Genomic DNA, 12,659 nt, shown 5'->3' with positions numbered 1-12,659 from the left:
AACCTATTTGATATATATACCCTGCCTACAGTGTCTTATTGGGCTTAGAGTAATGCATCTTATACATTATATATTATATAATATATGCATATGTGTGTGTGTGTGTGTGTGTGTGTGTGTGTGTGTGTGTGTGTGTGTGTGTGTGTGTGTGTGTGTGTGTGTACATGTGTATATATATATATATATATATATATAAAACTATTTGGTCATAATACTGCTTTTTATATAAAAAAATTATATATAATGTGCTTCTTGTCCTGACGTTGCCTTGTATCTACATCACCAAAATGATGAGAATATACTACTCCATGACTTAACCCTCATGTTGCTTTCCTTACTCTCCCTCTCCATTTTTACACTCCAACCTGTCTGCAATTTTGTATTAGAAAAAAAAAACGCAGCAAAACTCACTATAAATTTAAAGATTTAGTAATAATAGCTATCTTAACAAAGTATATATATATATATATATATATATATATATATATATATATATATATGAGCTCTAGTACTTTATTTAACAATTTATTTAGCATAACTGGTGTTAAATAATATTATAAGTATCCATTTTTATTTACATTATATATATGGATTTTATAAAGATTTAAAATATATTCACATTGCTTATAAGAACCAAACTCTCAGGAACTTAAATCTTTTTTATATATATTCAGCAACAATAAACAAACATAGAATTATGCTATTTTCAAGATATTATCAGGCTGTTATTGTGTCAATGCATAAAAAATCAATTTCAACAGGCACAGAGATTGCTAAGTACTCATTTTTACAATGAGAGTATTTAGTAGACATGATTCCTAATTGTATACATTGATGTCAGCATATATTGCTTCATAATTCAGAGTTATATTTTACTAAATTATAATATTTTTGTTAACTGTTAGTGTTTTACATATAACAATAATAATTACTATTATAATTATTAGATCAGACTTGCCAATAACCCTGCTACCAGAGCACCTCACACTTCACAACCTGTTATTGATTTGGTTCAGGAACAGTAATTAGCATGCTTTCCTATTTGACTACCACCTTAATACATATTTACGACACCTTAATGCATATTTACTATACCTTAATATATTGTTACTATACTTTAATGCGTATTTGCTACAGCTGTACAAAACTCAGAATTTTGATCCATTAATTGTTTGAGAACACTTAAGATAATAGAGTCTTGTGGAAGGCAAAGTCCTCCACACCCCTCCCAGGAAAGAACTTTGTTCCCATCCACCTTTAATAAGTAATATTGTGCTAGACTCAGTGCAACGTGAATAGGAATAAAACACATCCTGGATTGCACTCGTGGTCTCAGAACTGTGACCTTCATAATTCTGGGTTACTTGGAAGTGATACATTACCATTTAGAACAATCTATAACTGAGTTATTATATGGAAATGATGTGATTCAAGACAACTGAAGGAAAACCTGATGTTACTCCGTTTCAGGGATGCTGCAGAAAGGGGGATATATACTGATGGCAGATGAGTTAGTTACTCTTCAATGGAGGAATAAATTCTGAAATTATTTTTGAAGCTCTATGAATGATAAAAGTTACTAAAACAGAGATGTTATGTCAAACATTTCTGAATGATTTCTTTCTTTGTATGAATTCTGTCACTAATTAAGCAGTATCCATAAGGAGTTCATAATCAGCCACTAAAAAAGCAGGGAGGGCATAGAAGGGGTTTACAAAGGGTACACAGCACAATAGCCTGCGCAGCTTCTTATCCCTACTAATGTACAGCACGTTAGTAGTGGACTTGCACAACAAAAAGCACCATTAAACCACACAAATCCTGATCCTAAAAATAAAGACAGATGTGTGTGTGTGTGTGTGTGTGTGTGTGTGTGTGTGTGTGTGTGTGTGTGTGTGTGTGTTTCTGCATATACGTAAAGAGTATATCACTAATCACGGAAATTCCTAAGGCAGATTTAATCTAACAAAATATTCTAACTTTTCATTCATTGAAAATCCATTTTGTAGATTCAGCAAACCAATCGAAAAAGGAAAATGTTTGCCTTTTTAATCCATTACACTGAAAAACATACCATAAACACACAGACAGACATAATTTGTCTAAACAGTAGTACTGTTATGGAAAGGGTATTTAATGCCCTAATGTGTATGGTTTAAGTTGGAGCAGGGTTAGGTTTAGCATACATTACACATGGGCAGTGTGTGCATGTGTGTATGTGCTAGTGTGTGTGTTTGTGTATGTCCTACCAAACTTCATGCAAATTATCCTCAGACAGTATGTACAACAGTCCATATAAGTTTTCAAGCAAATATCATAGGTTTTTAATCAAGGTTTTATAACAAGGCAGCAAAAGAAGGAAACTCACATTTTGAGATCAGTTCAGTAGTTCAAAAAAAAAAAAACAACCTGCTTTGATTCAGCTTGGTGAGAATAAATTCACATATCTAATATTGTTTTCTTTGGTTTAGTGAAAAAAATTAACTCATAAAAAAATCAAATTGCTTTTGCAAACACAAAATTACCTCATGACAGTTTAACAAACAAGGTCATAAAGCAAAAGTGCAGATCAAGCTATGGTCCTTTAGTCCTTTTATTCCCTTGTCTGAAAACACATTTTGCAAAGTTCAAATACAGTCTCTTTACACAGGATTTAAAATTATATATGTGTAGTAATAATGATACTCTTGAATCATGGTCTCAAATATGGAAAATAATCATAAAGTGAGCTTCTAACTTAAGTCATCAGTATGCATCCTGCACTGTCTATGCGCTTCCCGTGGAGAACTAGTGTTTCACAGCTTTGGAGTTTGAGAGGTTTTTAGTATTACGATGGTGCAGTGGTTAGCATTGTCGCCTCACAGCAAGAGGTTCTCCAGTTCGATCCTTGGCTGGGGTGCCTTCTGTGCAGAGTCTGCATGTCCTCCCTGTGGTCGTGTGGGTTTCCTCCGGGTGCTCCGGTTTCCTCCCAAAGACATGCAGTAGGTGGACTGGGCACTCTAAATTGGCCCTAGGTGTGAGTGTGTGTGTGTGCCTTCTGTGGAAGGTTGGGTGCCGGGCTGGCAACTCGACACTGTAAAACTCCACTGCCAATCATGAGCGGACAGGTGATCCACTGTGGTGACCCCTAATCGGGAAAAGCCGAAAGAAGAAGAAGAAGATTTAAGGAGCTCGTATGGGAAAGTTTTAACACACCTAATGCTTCTACCACGTGCCAGTAAGGCATGTGACATTTTATTGTACAATTTGTGAAACATTGTTGGGGACAGATAAACAGTGGTATTCAGCAAAACAACAGCACTGCTTTGGCTGCCTGTACTAAATTTGTGTATTTAAAATGACAAAGTAATGTAAGCAATGGAATCAATTATTTTGGTAATGCCCTTAATCTGTCATTTTCTTACCATTAAAAATCAACACTAAAATATGTTAAATTAATAAAAAATGTCTTAAAAAAAAAAAAGAATGTGCATGGTCGCCACACACAGTAGAAGTGAACTTCTGTAAGAAGTGCAAAGGAGCTTATACTGTACTGTACCATTCGCTTTCCTTTACATTTCCTTACAGAAGTTTCACTTCTGCCACTCGTGACGACCATGCAAATTCTTTTTTTTTTTTATGTTTTTTTTTTAGTTCACTGTTTCATTGTTTTAATGTTTTATTTTTGATAAACAGTGAGCCAAAAAATGTTCTGTCATGGCTCATAGGTAAAAATGAAGCCAGGCATTCTTTCCAGGAATAAGTTTCAGTCATGTACTTAAGTTTCCAGGCTTAATGACAATTTCACATGAATTCCTTGTTGAAGACAGATAAACTGTAGTAGCATCTCCAAAGACAGCTTTCCAATCCTTTATTTACAAGAAGCAGCTACTCTAACATGTGAAACAGTCTGAAACAACCAAACACAGTTACCCCCTTCATTGCTTTGGCTATATAGGTTCACTCTCTAGCTCTGATTTTGAGTTAAAGTACTTTTCCAGTAACTTTCTAGATGACACCCTATTGTAATTTCCATTATTTATTTATGTATTAATTTATTTATTTTTATTGACTGGGAAAGTCTGACTGGGTAGGAAAGCTTGTTTTTACTGGAGGTCTAGGGAAAAATGTTCCATAGCATCAATATCTTTACATAGATTTATAACATAAAATACAGAAATGTTTCATATAAAATTAATATTGACAAAAAATAGAAGTTATGTCCTTACCATAACGTTCCATGTGGAGTGTTCATCAAGCTCTGCATCGCTCAGAACCCCTCCACCACAATCCCCCTCTGCCTTTACCTCAGATCTAGTTTGCAAGCAAACCAGCAGACAGAGAGAAACACTCATGCCAATATCACATATGCACAGAAACTAAGAGTCTATATATACACATATATATATATATATATATATATATATATACACATGTCAACTATATATACAACAACTGCAATGCAGAAGCAGAATGCCCCAGACCAGGCACCAAACTGAACGTTCTTCCTCAGGGTGGGAGGGTGGGAATTATGGTAAGGACATAACTTCTATATGTGATAGTGTTCAATCAAGCTCCTTGTTCCTGAGGAACTCATGGAAGGGCGTTCTTGGGCACAGTGGAACCAAAGGTTGCCCTGTCCCTAGAAACCTTGTCTACCTTATAATGAGAAATGAATGTATGTGGTTTAGACCAAGTAGCAGAAATAGCGTCTAGTGGTAGGCGAGCTGCATGAGCCAAGGATGTAGACACTGACCTTGTGGAATGTCCTTTGGGTTTGTGCAAAGAGTTTGATCTGAAGAATCATAGACATAGATGATACAATCAGTTAACCACTTAGAAAGAGTTCTTTTAGTAACCGCTACTCCTTTTCTGTTATCAGCAAAGGCTACAAAAAGTTGATCAGATTTCCTGTGATCTTTTGTTCTATCCAAGTAAAACCTTAGTTGTCTGTGGACATCTAATTTGTGTAACATATACTCCATTTTATTGGAGTGATTCTTGAAGAAAGTGGGTAATTCAATGGACTGATTAATATTGTTAATAGAACAAACTTTAGGAAGGAAGGATGAATTAGTCTGAAGAAGAAACTCTGTCAGAGTGAAAGATCAAATAAGGGTGTTTAATGGAGAGCTTGAAGTTCAGATACTTGCCTAGCGGATGTAATGGCTACCAAAAGAGAGTCTTCCGACAAAAATTTCAATGGGCAAGAGGAGGCTGGTTCACAGCATCAACTTAGATAATAATAAGTTTAGACTCCAAGGTGACGTAGGAGATCTAATTGGTGGTCTAATATGAAAAGACCCTTTTAAAAAGGCTTTACAAAGTCTGTGGGCCATAACAGGAGCCCCACATTCTTCCACATGGAAATTAGAAATGGCAGCCAATTGAACTCTTAATGTGGCAGGAGAAGCACCCTGATGGAATAATTCTGTTAAAAACTCTAATATTTTATTCAAAGGAGCTATAACAGGGTCCACTTGCTGTGTATTTGCCCAGAATATAAAGCGCTTCCATTTACTAGTATATGTTTTAGTAGTGGAAGCTTTATGAGAAGCTACTAATATATTCTGAACTGCAGGTGAAAGAAGATCAGACCTGGCTAAAGTGAATTGGAGCAGCCAAGCTGCTAGATGGAGGACAAGAGGGGGGGAGCCCTGGCAGGTGAGTCAATAGATCTGGCTCTGGGTCCAGGATCCAGGGTCCCCGAATGCAGTGTGTCATAAGGAAGGGGAACCAAATTGAGACCAGAATGGGGCAATGAGGATTATTGTCCTGTGTAGGTTGTTGGCTTTCTGGAGAAACTTCGAGATCAGGGGGAAGGGAGGAAATGCGTACAGGAGACCGGGGCCAATCGTGAATAAGTAATAGGGCAAAGTAGCTCCTGCATTTGGTGTTCATTGGAGCGCAAACAGATGGTAACAGTATTGCTCTGCTCAGCCTGTCGGCTATGACGTTGGATGACGTGGACTCCTCCCATTGCCAGATTCTCATGGCCTCTCTGCATAGCTGATAGGACTTGGTTCCGCTTGTTTATGTACCAGACTACAGACATGTTGTCCATCTGAACTGCAATAGTTCCCAGAGGAAGAAGGGGCAGTGTGTTGCAGCGCTAGAAACACTGCCCTCAACTCTAGAACATTGATGTGCAGATTGTACTCTAAATTGGTCCATTCGCCTTGGACTGTCTGTCCCTGAAAGATGCCCCCCCACCCTATCAGGGAGCGTCCGTGGTCACTGTAGCTAAATGGTCTCCTTGGAAAGGTTGCAAGTTTGAAGCCACCAGTTTAGGTGTGATTTGCATGTGTTCGTTATAAGAATCTCGTGTGTCAGAGTAGTTGTTGGAACGACCATTGTGCAAACAGTAGCCATTGTAGGACTCTCATGTGCAGTCTTCCCAAGGGTATTGCAATAAGAGAAGCTGACATGAGTCCCAAAACCTTCAGTACCAGTTTTGCTGGGGATTTCCTGGACAAAAGAAGAAGACGTATGTGAGTCTGAAGTGAAAGTATCCTTTCTGGAGGAAGTCTTAGAATTAACTGATGTGTATCTAATTAGTAAGGATTTTCCGAAATTCCGAGGTGAACACACAGTTGAAGAGTGTAGTCTCTGGCCTGTACTAGTTGACGCTGGGTGGTGGCAGAAAGGAGCCAGTCATCCACATGCATTTGGTGAAGACCCTGGGGCTGAGGTCAGACCAAAGGGCAGGAAATGATCTCTGGATGCCCTGGCCATTTTGATGTGGTAGTATGCATCCTTCAGATCTATTGAGCACATCCGTCCTTCTTCTGTAGAATGGGGGGGATTGATGAGCGTGACCCGAACTTTTTCTTTTCTCTTGACGAAGGTATTGAGTCGCTTAGGTCCAGAATGGGCCTCCAGTCCCCTTTTTTTTGGGAACTAAAAAGAACCTTGAGTAAGTTCCAAATCCTCTTTGGTCTGCTGGGACTGGTTGGATGACTCTTTTTCTAGCAGCTTTGAAATTTCTATAGCTGCTGGCTCTGCGATGGGGGGCGGCACATCTGGAGTCTTTTTCTTTGGAATGGGATAGGATAGAAATGGTATATTGTAACCTCTACCCACTTGTCTGTAGTTATGTTTTGCCAGGCCTGAGGGTATAAAGACTGCCTCCAGAGCAGGACAGTCGGGCTCCTCTCAGAGTGCTGGAAAGGGTTTACCAGAGTGTATCCCTGTCACCTTGATTCTTCCACCTCTGCCCCTCCTCTGCCTCTAGAAGGGGCATCACCCTGTGTGCCTGGAATCCTTGGGGGGTTTGAAACCACATTTTGCAGACAGAGTCTTTCCCTCCTGCTCACTGGGGCATTAGTAAAGGAAGACTTGAAGGCTTCCATAAAAAAAAACAAGCGCATCCAGGATTGTAGATCAGCCTCATGGACGAGTTCACAATGGATGTGTCACTTTCTCTGAGACAGCAGCATTATCTCCCAACTCTTGAACTAAAATGCTTCCCATACCTGTCCATAGTCCTAGAATCTTTATTAGGGGATGGACAGATGAGGAATTCCGACATCTCCTTTTACCATCTGCCACTGAAACTCCTTTTGTCAAGTAAGTCTTGTCCTGGGGTGCAGTGATATACTTATTAGGCTTCCTAGGGACTGGTTCCACTGTGTCAGGACCTCACGCCCTCGAGCAATAAGTTCCATTAATTCATAGGAGGAGGAAGGGCGAGCACCAAATGCCTTCAGCAAGACTGACTCATCCTCAGAAGGGGAGGGACTGCCAGTCACCTCTCTGTTTCAGGATCTCCATCCAGAAAAGAGACATCTTCTGAAGGTGACTTAGGGGACCCTTCTGTCTCATCCAAGTCAGTATCGGATGTCAAAGATTCTTGTGGAGAATCTAAGTGTCTCCTCTTACACAATCTTTGTAGCCGTGCAGAGGGAGAGGAGGGGGACCTTTATGGGGAGGAGAAGCTGATCCTGCTGGCGTGGTTGTCTGGGTAGACAACACCTTTATCTCCCGGTTCTGAAGAAATGGGAAGAATCCACAGGCAGGCAAGGCATCGACCCGAGGGGGGAAACCGAGTCGACTCCACAATCAGCAGCAGCTTTCAGGGCTCCGAAGACGAGGGAGTCTCGGAGGGGGGGAGGATGGGAGAAACGGGAAGGCCTTCAAGTCGACATCAATTGAGAGGAGAGACGAGATGAGCTTGGATAAGGCCGTATGCTCCATTAACTTCTGCACGCTGACCTCAACAGAGTCGTGGGAGGAGCTCCATCACGGTTCCAAGACCATGACCTGGGCATTTGGATGCCTGGTCTGAAGCATCCAGAGCCTCCTGAAGTGACAAATTGAACAGTCCTCTTGCAAGTGGAAAAACCTGATCTAATTTTCTCAGACATCTTAAAGAAGAAACAGGTAAAGAAAAAAAAAAGTCAGTAGAGGTGACAAATCCAGTAAATATGTCGAATCCGATAATACAAGTCAGTCCGGTTGTCAAATTCTCTAATAAGTTTAATTAAACGTATTTCTACCTTACCACACACACATACACTATGTCACCAAATAGTACTTTAGAATAAATTTTTCCTGAAAAATAACAATAATAAAAGTTATTTCAAACTAGATCTGAGATTGAACACTATCCCATCTGTATGTTATAAACAGAACTGTTTAACATACTGTTAAAACAGATTATCCATTTACATGATAGTACAGCGAATACCAAATATTCCTACATGAAATTGCAGCACATTTCACATAACTTTAATTCAGTTTGTACAGCTGAATTGTAGTGATACATTCAGATATGGTAACTGATGGTTATGAATACTGTCTATACACACAAGATGAGAGTGGAAAATCAATCTGTTCTTAGGAATTAAAGGTATTTATAGAAAGAAAAACAGTTAAAGAATAAGACAAGGAGGTCATAAAATCCCTGTGTTCTTCCCTTATAAGACCCATTATTGAGTACAATGCCCCTTTTGGCATGTACGTCACAAAGCACATACAGCAGCTGGAGAGACCACAGAGGTTCCTCACCAGGATAATCCAGGGCCTCAAACGTCTACCCTATACAGATAGACTAAAGTCCCTGTCCCTCTACTCAGTCTCATACAGACTTCTCAGAGGTGACATTTGTCTGGCATACAAAGCAATCTCAGACCCCGCTTTGCAGGGACTGCTTCACATCCATCATGCTCCACTTGATTAACCCTCAAGCGTGACTTCAACCTGGTCTGTGACATCAATAGGACTTGTTGGCAGGACAGATGTGTGTCCCAGAGACTCCCCTTCTGTGGAATAGTCTCCCTCTCCACGTCAAGCAGAGTACCTCATTAACCCTTTCTAATTGCAATCTAGATAACTGGATAGGGAACAGAAAATACACTCCTAGGATTCCACCTGTGTCCCTGCTGAACAAGGGCATTGGGTGCTGACTTGTTGGAACATGAGCTAAATTCTTGGCTAGGTTGTAAGGGCCTCAAGGCTAATAGCCTAGTAACTTCCTATGATCCTATAAGATGCAGTGCACTGGAAGAGTTATCCCCATGGAGGTTAGTTAGTCAAACTGAAAAAGTGGATTTGGGAGTCTGAAGGAAGGAGAAAGAAAGAGTTGGGTGGTGGAGGAGGAGTACATAAAGTAAATGGTAAGAAGGGAGGAGGGAAGATTGATAAAAAATGTTTTCTGCATAAAGTGCCTTTTAAGGAATTCCTGAGAGAAGTAGCCATGCAGTTGTGAAAATTTTATCTAGGTTAATAACATAAGTAATCTATAAATCCTAATATAACATTTACTACTAAATTACTAAACTACATCACCACAATATCACCACAACAAAGGTTAGAGGCAGCGACTTGGTCATCTGTACGTACCTTTACCAAGCACTACAAACTATATTCCATTTCTAGGTCCAGAGCAGGCTTTGTTAGTACTATTCCCCAGGTGCAATTGGACTCTGATACTTATCCCTCCTCCTTGGCTTTCTATGCTCTGGTATTCATCACATATGGCTTAGGCTATCCTCTTTTAATTTCTCCAAATCTTTTGGGTTTCTAATACCATAATGGGAATGGACCCCATTTCTAAGTCAAAGTACGATTAAAGTTCATGAAATTAGTATTGTTTCACTCTTTGATGTCAGCCAAAAGTGCTTTTTGCAGCACCCGCAACGTGCCCAGTAATGACTCCTTCTGCAATTCGTACAGAGTTACATGTACTGATATTATATCTAAATATAATCATAGACTCTATTTTATAAGACCCATTGCTCCTACTACTACTGGAACTATCTGTGTATCTTTCTTCCACATTGTTCTCATTTCAGCTTACAAATCCTGATACTTTATAACTTTGTCTCTCTCTGTGAGTCTACTTCAGATGATCAAACTGTCAAATGTTCGACTTTCATATGGCCGAGACCATATGATTGAATGTTTAAAAGTCTGAACATCTGATAAAAAAAGTAAAACAAAGCAAAAAAAATTACCAGAACGTGTTTAGCAGGGGGGCAAGCCCCCCTGTGCCCCCACATCTGCGCCCCCACACCTGCTGCTATTTTAAATATATCAACTCTGAGATCACACTACAGTAAGGAAAAGGGAAATCTTTCTCATTCCGCGTTGTATCGAGATCTCCATTCAGAACATTCCAACTTTTAAAAGTTCGATCATATGGCCTCGGCCATATGAAAGTCAAACTTTTAAAATTTCAGTCATATGAATGGGACCCCTCTCTGTACACAGGACACTGTAGTCACTGGGTGTGGCAATTTCAATGATCAATGTTATTTTTGTCTTTGTTTCTTGGACCACAACATCCAGTTTCTAGCATATATCTTTTGACCTTTTGGTAATGGATGATCCCATGTGATGTAAACCATCAATTTCTATGATGCTTTGTGGCTCGTGTTTCCAGTGTTTTTCAGCCACTTCAATACCATAATGTTTGCACAACCTCCAGTGCAACAGTCTTGCCACAGTATTGTGCCTTTCAGTATACAATCCTTCTGCCATTAGTATGTCACAACTAGCAACAAGGTGTGTGACCGTTTCCAATTCGGTTTTACAAAACCTACATTTGTCTGTTTCTCTCACATGTTCAATGGACTTTGTAAACCAGCATGTACGTAACCCACTATCTTGTGCCGCTAATATTAACCTTTCATCTCTTGGTTTGAATTCACCTCACCTTAACCATTCCTGCGTTTGTTCCTGATGAACATAAGGTTCTTCCAGAAGTTTTCTATACTTGCAACTATATTTATGCATTTTCCACATTTCTTGACTTTTCATCTAGTCCTTCACCTTATATTCTTTCTTTTGTTTTTTGGCACATTCAGTTGCTGCCTGATTTTTATACACTTCTGGTTTGATTTCCATTCCTGCTTGACGCCGATAAACTTTTGCTAGATTAAGCAGAGAAGTCATCGTAGAGTTATTCTCCTCAAGTTTCAAAACTTTCACTATGCTTGGGTCTTGTGAGGTCAGCAGATATGTGTGGAGTGCCACGACTGTAGATCTATACATGTAATCAATTTCAAGGAGGCCCATCCCTCCTTCAGAACGGGGAATATATAATCTTAGTATGCACTGATTTTTACAGATCATCTGGTGAGCATGAAGCATTCTTCTTGTTTTCCTATCTAATCTACCCAACACATTTTGGGGCCAGTCAATCACTCCAAAACTGTAAGTTAGGACAGGAAGAGCAAATTGGTTTATAGCTTGGATTTTGTTCCTAGATGTCAACACTGTTTTCAGGATTAATTTAAGTCTTCTAAAATATTCCTTACTAAGTTTTATTCACATTTGTTCATGTTTTATTGCTGATCCTTCATCAGTCCCGAAGTATTTATACACTCCCTCTTACTCAAGTGGTCTGCCACTGCTTCATGGTCACTGTAAGGTAGTAGATTAATGCAGGGTGTATCTTATATACATTTTTAAGCACACTTTGATCCATGCTTTTTTGTAGTCAATCCATGCCATACTTAGATTCGTTCCCTTTTTACAGTTCTCCACTATGACTTTATTTAACAACAAATGATCTTTTGTTCCATATGACTTTCTTTTATTACCCTTTTGTTTTACTGCCATAATTGAGTTTTCTTCTAAATGACTATAAAATCTGTCAGCATCAATTCCCGTGTATAGTTTATACTTCATGGGAAGGCAAGTTATTGGTATATAATTTTTTGGGCAGCTTGCAGGTTCACTCTTAAGTAGGAGCATTGTTTTACCTGTTGTTAGCCAGGTTGGTGTCTGTTCGGGGTTCACATATAAATAGTTCTTACTCATGGTTAAATCTTCATGCAAAGTTAATACTTTTAACCAAAAGTTAGGTACTGCATCTGGGCTTGGGGTTCTTCACTTACAGACTTCACTCTCTCTGGCTGATATTTCATTCCATTTTATATCCTGTACCTTTAAACTTCTTATTCTTTCTTTTACTTCTTTTATCCATTTAGCATCTTTATGTTCCACAGGATCTTCATAGATACGTCTTCTAAATGCATCTATTTCTTCTTTTTTGGTGGTCTTTCAGTTACTTTTATCTCGTTTCCCAATTCTCTATAAAACGTTTTTGGGTCATCAATAAATTGTTTATTTTGTACTTTTCCTTTATATTTATCTGTGTATTTATCTGTGTATCTTCTAAGTTTTTCTGCCTGTGCTGAAATTTTTAGTTTATTTGTGATAGTGCATGACAG

Source organism: Protopterus annectens, chromosome 2.part2 (genome assembly GCF_019279795.1).
Source record: "Protopterus annectens isolate FY-2018-M chromosome 2.part2, PAN1.0, whole genome shotgun sequence".
In the NCBI taxonomy this organism is placed as follows: domain Eukaryota; kingdom Metazoa; phylum Chordata; order Ceratodontiformes; family Protopteridae; genus Protopterus; species Protopterus annectens.
The sequence above is the reverse complement of the archived record's forward strand: the minus strand, read 5'-3'. Positions refer to the sequence as shown.